This window comes from Cibotium barometz, chromosome 11 (assembly GCF_041138505.1).
Source record: "Cibotium barometz isolate CiBa-2024 chromosome 11, ASM4113850v1, whole genome shotgun sequence".
NCBI classification, from domain to species: Eukaryota; Viridiplantae; Streptophyta; class Polypodiopsida; order Cyatheales; family Cibotiaceae; genus Cibotium; species Cibotium barometz.
In genome coordinates this window covers 7594150-7601641 of record NC_141056.1, presented here as the reverse complement: position 1 = coordinate 7601641, position 7492 = coordinate 7594150, and positions in this window count along the sequence as shown.

Sequence of the window (7492 nt, the reverse complement as noted above, 5' to 3'; positions counted from 1 at the left end):
CCATACACATCTTAATTCATCTTATCACCTCCTAACTTATTTCATAAGCATCTTATCACCTCTTATCACATCTTATACACTTCTTATCACATCCTATCACCTCTTATTTCTATTTATAGAATACAAGAGAATTCTTATATTTGATATAAGATTTCTTTACACATTTATTTATGCATAAATTCCATTTAAGGAGATTAATACTTTCGAAGTAAAAATCAATCTTTTATGCATCTTCCTATGCATAAATTCATTTTAAATGAAAATGATACTTTTGAATTAAAATTCAATCTTTCATGCATCTTTCTATGCATGAATTCAATTTAGATGAGAATGACACTTTTGAATCAATCTTTTATGCATCTTCCTATGCATAAATTCAATTTGGTAGGAATTACACTTTTAGAATAAAAGAATTTCTCTTATGCATCTAAGTTATGCATAAAATCCCTTTATGATAAAAATCACACTTTTAGTATAAAAAGAATATCTTTTATGCATACTTCTATGCATGAAATCCAAATATGATAAAAGTAACACTTTTATAATAAAATAATCAACTCTTATGCATACTTCTATGCATGAATTTAAATTGTGATATAAGTAACACTTTTATAATAAAATAATCAACTTTTATGCATACCTCTATGCATGAAATCCAATATGATAAAAGTAACACTTTTGATATAAAAAATTTTCCTTTATGCATACTTCTATGCATGAAAATTAAAAATGATAAAAGTAACACTTTTGATATAAAAAATTTTCCTTTATGCATACTTCTATGCATGAAAATTAAAAATGATAAAAGTAACACTTTTGATATAAAAAAATTTCCTTTATGCATACTTCTATGCATGAAAATTAAAAATGATAAAAGTAACACTTTTGATATAAAAATTTTTCCTTTATGCATACTTCTATGCATGAAAATTAAAAATGATAAAAGTAACACTTTTGATATAAAAATTTTTTCTTTATGCATACTTCTATGCATGATAATCAATGATGCATAATATAAAAATCAATTTCTCTATGATTACAATGAATATCTTTCAATTAATCTAGGATGATAATTCCTAGAATATGGTAGGAAGTCCTCTTTTTATGCTTTGAATGAAATTATTTTATGCATAATTTTTATAAAAATTTTGCCATAGCTCCGCTGCTATGACTGATAAATCTCAATTTTTCTAAGGGATAATGCTTATCATTAAGGAAATAATTAAAATGATCTCTAATTGGATTATTAATCCATAATGGATTGAATCATCAATATACATAAACTAAAAGCATAGAAAAAAGCCATTAATTTGGCCTCAAGCATAGCTTAATCTTGGGTTAAGGAAAAGCTTTATGAAAAGCTTGATTTGGATTGAGAATGGGTCATGAGTATGACCATTTCTTGAGTGAGAGAGAGAAATTACATAAAAACCATTAGAATTTAAACATAAATGGAAATTAACTTCAATAGCATTTATTAAATTATGTAACTCTTCACTACTATTCACCAATTAACTTCAATAGCATTTAAAAAACCATACCAATTAAGCTTCTCAAGTTTGAGAGGGGTTGAGAAGAGAGAAACATTGAGAAATCATAGAAAAGATCAATATTCACTAATTACCTTACAAATAGCTTGATTCTTTGTTCACGGTAGAGGCCCCCAACCAATCAATTGGTTAAGTATGTTGATGGAGCCACTAATTGGGATTGAAGAAAGAGGGAAGCTCCAAAAACTAGTGAATTATTAAATGAATTCACAGTTCTTGGCTTAGGTGGAGTAGAGTAACGATGCATAAACACTATCTATTTTTCAACAAGGGGGAGGCTTCTATTTATAGGAAAAATTGAGCTCCTAACCAAACAAACTGATTCTAGAATTTTCTAAATCAGTTTGGTCAATATTTGACCATGTTTAGGTCGGTTAAGCTAACTTTTTGGAACTAGACTTGAATGAGGAGAGAGGAGAGATGAAATATCTCAATTTTTATGAGTTTAAAACTCATTCAAGCATGTGAAATATGCACTTCCTTTAAAGAACTCCCCTTCCTTACATATGTGTCATAATGGAATCATTTTAATATTGCTCATAGTTTTTTACTAATAAACCTTGTACATTTTCAACTCTTCATCTTATGTGAAATATGCACCTCCTTTAAAGAACTCCCCTTCCTTACATATGTGTCATAATGGAATCATTTTAATATTGCTCATAGTTTTTTTACTAATAAACCTTGTACATTTTCAACTCTTCATCTTATGTGAAATATGCACCTCCTTTAAAGAATTCCCCTTCCTTACATATGTGTCATAATGGCATCATTTTAATATTGCTCATAGTTTTTTACTAATAAACCTTGTACATTTTCAACTCTTCATCTTATGTGAGCATTTACTCATTTTTGGATACCCAAAATATCTCATATTTTTAATATTGCTCATAGTTTTTTACTAATAAACCTTGTACATTTTCAACTCTTCACCTTATGTGAGCATTTACTCATTTTTGGGTATCTTCTTTTTACAAATTTGGATTTATCTCTTCCCTACACATGGATTGATGCTATTGGCCCATAGGAACCTTAATTGGACCATAGTCTAAAGATTTCTGAAAATCTAGACCCTTAGACTAAGGTTCTTTATACCTATTTCCAATTAATTCCAATTGCACATTGGAAAATTCTTTTTGAATTTCTGTTTCAGGGGAACTCATCTGAATTATAAGAGATATTTTTCTATCCAAAAATATTCAAAATCTGAATATTCTCTCTCTAGAATAATTTTTCTCTCTCTAGGCTAAAATAGTTAGCAACAGGGTCTTTATATTTCTGAAGAGGGTTGATTACAGGGGAAGATACTAGACATCAAAAAGGGGTTTAGGGGAGGAATCTTACATTCTACCCCACTTAAAAAACGCGAGATGTCCTCATCTCGCAACTTGGGATAATTTCGCAAGATGCATGAATATGAGACTTAGAGAAAAATTTTAATCACGATTAACCACCAAGAAAAGTCTTAAAGAGAGCAAGATTCAAAATAAGAACAAGATTTAAACTTTATTCATTCACGGAACTTATACAGTAAAGATAGAAGAACTCTTTATACTCCCATAAGCCCGTCCATCATATGATCACAAAAGCAGTCCTCACAAGCTGCACAAGTATAGGGTAACTCATCTATGGGAATGATTCTGCTAGTTATTGCCGCACCTATCTCAGTGGTATGAGGTGATCTAACAAAAGGACCTCTGAGAGGCAAGCCAAAAACGGGATAAAGGCATATCTTCTCATGAGGAAGAAAACACGCCAGTAAGAAGACCCGCTCAGAAAACCCAAGATGCCTTGATCTCATGACGCAGTAGTATCGGGGACCCAAACCCAAAGCTTCAATAACCATGGCCAAGCGAACATTGTTACGAAAGTGTTGCTGACCCCAGGGTGTTACCCTAGTTATGTTTTGATAGGTCCGCCATTTGGTCTGCGCTACAGAAGTTCCTAGGTGAGGAAAAAGTGAGCGCTCATACTGTTCTATAAAGTCTTTCTTCACAGACTCTCTTGCGTCTTGAAGGTGAGAAATCATCATGGATAAAACTAGTTCTTGTTGCCAAGCCATGAAGGAGATTAAGAAAGAAAGGAGATTGATGGGAGTAAGATTACTGTGAGCGACAAGTAAAAGTTACGACTTATATAAAGGAAGGAGCTAGCGTAACCTAGAAGCCAACGGTAACTTGCCACTGAAGTTTTACCGTCTTTCCATGATTTGGGTTTGGCACAATTTTCTATAGAAGGCATTAAGAACTTTGAGATGAGGAGATAAAAGAAGTTTGTAAGCTAAATCACCTACTTTCTTTAGTCCACAATATCTGGGAGATAACTTCTTATACTTCCCAAGAGGTAAAGAACTTCTTTTGGGCCGTACTCGAGACCAAAACCTTGATATCCAAAACATCGATTCTCACTTCTGAACTCATTGTTCTGAATCCTTAAAATAGGTGGGACTCTTGAGAAGTATTCAGGAAAAAGGTTCTTCCTTTTTTTTTAAAAACAGAATCTTTCTTTTATTTTAGAGAGAGAATAATTATAAGATCAGAAAGGGAGATTTTTACTCCTGTATACCTCTAAGGCTGGGGAGGAATCTTACATTCTACCCCACTTAAAAAAGTGTGAGATGTCCTCATCTCGCCAAGTAGAGGACAACTCTTTTTCTTAAGATCCAATTTATTCTAGGGTTCCTTATATTCTGGTCAACCCAACAGAATACGGGGATAAATATCCCTTATATAGAACTCATCATTAAATAAATTCATTTCAGATCATATCATTCATATCTTTAACACGATAATGGTCCATCAGATCGAAATTTTTTCTTTCTGAACATTCCTCTACGGGAATTTCAGTCAAGCAAGTTTTCAATTTGTCATCCCTTAACTTGATATACCGAGTCAAGTGTTAACAGTAGTACTTTGACAGCACAATCCACTAATCTCATAGTGATTTGTTGAAATCATTATCATCATTTATCATTACAGGGACTCGTCCCATTCATCCTCATTGAGGTTTTGCTCAAGTTATTATATTTCAACTAAATTTCAAAAATCATCATTTTTCAATCAGAATCCCAATCAATTCATCAGTTCCCAAACAGAATTAAAAATCATATCAACCACATTCAAATTCATCATCTGGATAGCATTAACGCTTATAATTTCAAGTCTTAGATTTACTCGTATATACTGTCAGTAAAGAGCTGCAGTTATACTCTCGGTATATACGGATAGTCACGGCCCTTGGAATTATAAGGTAAATACCATCATGTCTAGGCCTCAAGCAAGTCAAGGATTCTATATAATTGCGGTACTTCCATCTGAAGACCCAATTACCAAATTACGAATTTCAATTTGAATATCAAATTGTATGAATTATATCACACAATTACAACCTTTTTGTGTTTCTTGATAAATTTCTGACCTATTTGTCTTCTCAATTGATCTTTATTAACCAAATGCTCTGATACCAACTGTAAGATCCCCCTGTTCCCACCGAGCAACGGATTCGGGGTACTAGCAGCGGAAGTAGCACTTCTCGCGCGGGACAGGGGTCCAACACTCGGGGCCTCGCCCACGGATATCCGGACAAGAGACTAATCCGTCGGTTTGTCCAAAACCGAAACCGGAAAAACTTCCTTTACCCGGAAAGCACGGGCGATTCCACCAGGATAACTCTTTACTCTAACGTAGTCAAGATCATTACTGATCAAACTGATCTGACTGCACCTTTAACGGTACTTGGTCAAATCAAGGAAGAACTTGCACTTGGATCATTGGGATCAACGCTTTTTTCCCCATCAAGAGGCACAGCCGTTGATTCCTATCCATAGAACAATTTCTATCCGGGATTTACTTCATCTATCGTAATAATAGAAATTAAATCTCGATTTACGGATCCATCAGTCCAGCCTAACCCCATCCGATCCCATGGGTTAGCCAACCGCCCAACCACTGTAGTGATGGGATCCAATTTTGGAATTTGGTTAGGTTTTGTCCCGGGTACCAAGGAAAAGAGTTCCAAGGCCCCCTAGCCGGAAGTTCATGCAAACATAGAACTAGCCACACCACTTACACACCCAATATGAAATTGCCTTTTTCTTAGCATCAACTAACTTTAAAACAATCCTTTAAGAAACCATAGTACCACTGATCATAATCTTCCAATTTATCCGGTTGATTCATAATTTTCCATCATTCCTTCATCAGAGTATCTATGGCATCATTGGCAACTAGAACGCTCACCACCTGTCCACACAGGGGGCCTTTTCAATAGTTCCTAGCCCATAATACTCGGCAATATAATCACTTATAAAAATCAAGATGGACTCTCGTTGAAGATCAGCAAGATCAACCAACAGATCCATATAAAGAGCCATGGACTCATCCATTGAAGACCAGCAAGGTCAATCAACCAGATCCATGCCCGGTTTCACAAAACAACTCTTACTCCTTGTTCCAATATCTTCCTCGACGCACGCGTGGGTATCCTGGGCGACCCAGAGCCCGAGCACCGTATGGTCAGCACCCTCTAGGATCCTTCGCAGGTGACCTAGCGCTTCACTCATAGGCCGCTTCCTTGGTCCCTCATCCACCGTACCGGAAGCTCACCATTTTAATCGAACCGAGGCTGGTCAAGACCTCGGTCGACCTTGCTACGCGAGACGTCCTCCATTGACTCTCCGTCAGCAGTTGCAACTTTATCAGTTAGGTCTCCACGACCTTAATCACAAGACGGTCAAAATGCTTCCCCAGCATTCTTGACATAAAACAGCCATTTACAAACAGCATTTACAAACAGTTTACAAATACAGTTTCTATATTAACTCTCATTTTTCCACATTATCCCTCATTAATCCACATTACTTATTCCACATTCCATGTATATGTGTACTCATCCAATCACCTCCTTTTCCATCTCTTCACTTCAGATTCCTTCACATCACATATCATATATTCATATCCATATCCACATCCATACATCCACATCCACATCCACATTCACATCCATACATCCACATCTACATGCTTATCTCCATTTTCACATCCTCATTTATACATCCACATCCCATATCCACATTCATACATACACATCCATATCCACATCCACATCCACATCCACATTCACATCCATGCATCCACATCTACATGCTTACCTCCATTTTCACATCCTCATTTATACATCCACATCCCATATCCACATTCATACATACACATCCATACATCCACATCTACATCCACATACATACATACATCCACATCCACATTCCACATTCACATCTATACATCCACATCTACATTCACATTCACATACATCCACATCCACATTCCCATACATCCACATCTATACATCCACATACATACATACATCCACATCCACATTCCACATTCACATCTATACATCCACATCTACATCCACATTCACATACATCCACATCCACATTCCCATTCACATCTATACATCCACATTCACATCTATGCATATACATCCTCATGCATACATCCACATTCACATTCACACATCCACACTCCCATCTCCACATCCACACATCCACATACATACATCCATTTCCACATTCCCATTCATATAACCCCATATGCCTTCACATCTAATCTTTTACATCACATCCATTCTCGCCCTATCACAACCCTTATCCTATTACATACACTTCTTACCTCATCCCATACACATCTTAATTCATCTTATCACCTCCTAACTTATTTCATAAGCATCTTATCACCTCTTATCACATCTTATACACTTCTTATCACATCCTATCACCTCTTATTTCTATTTATAGAATACAAGAGAATTCTTATATTTGATATAAGATTTCTTTACACATTTATTTATGCATAAATTCCATTTAAGGAGATTAATACTTTCGAAGTAAAAATCAATCTTTTATGCATCTTCCTATGCATAAATTCATTTTAAATGAAAATGAT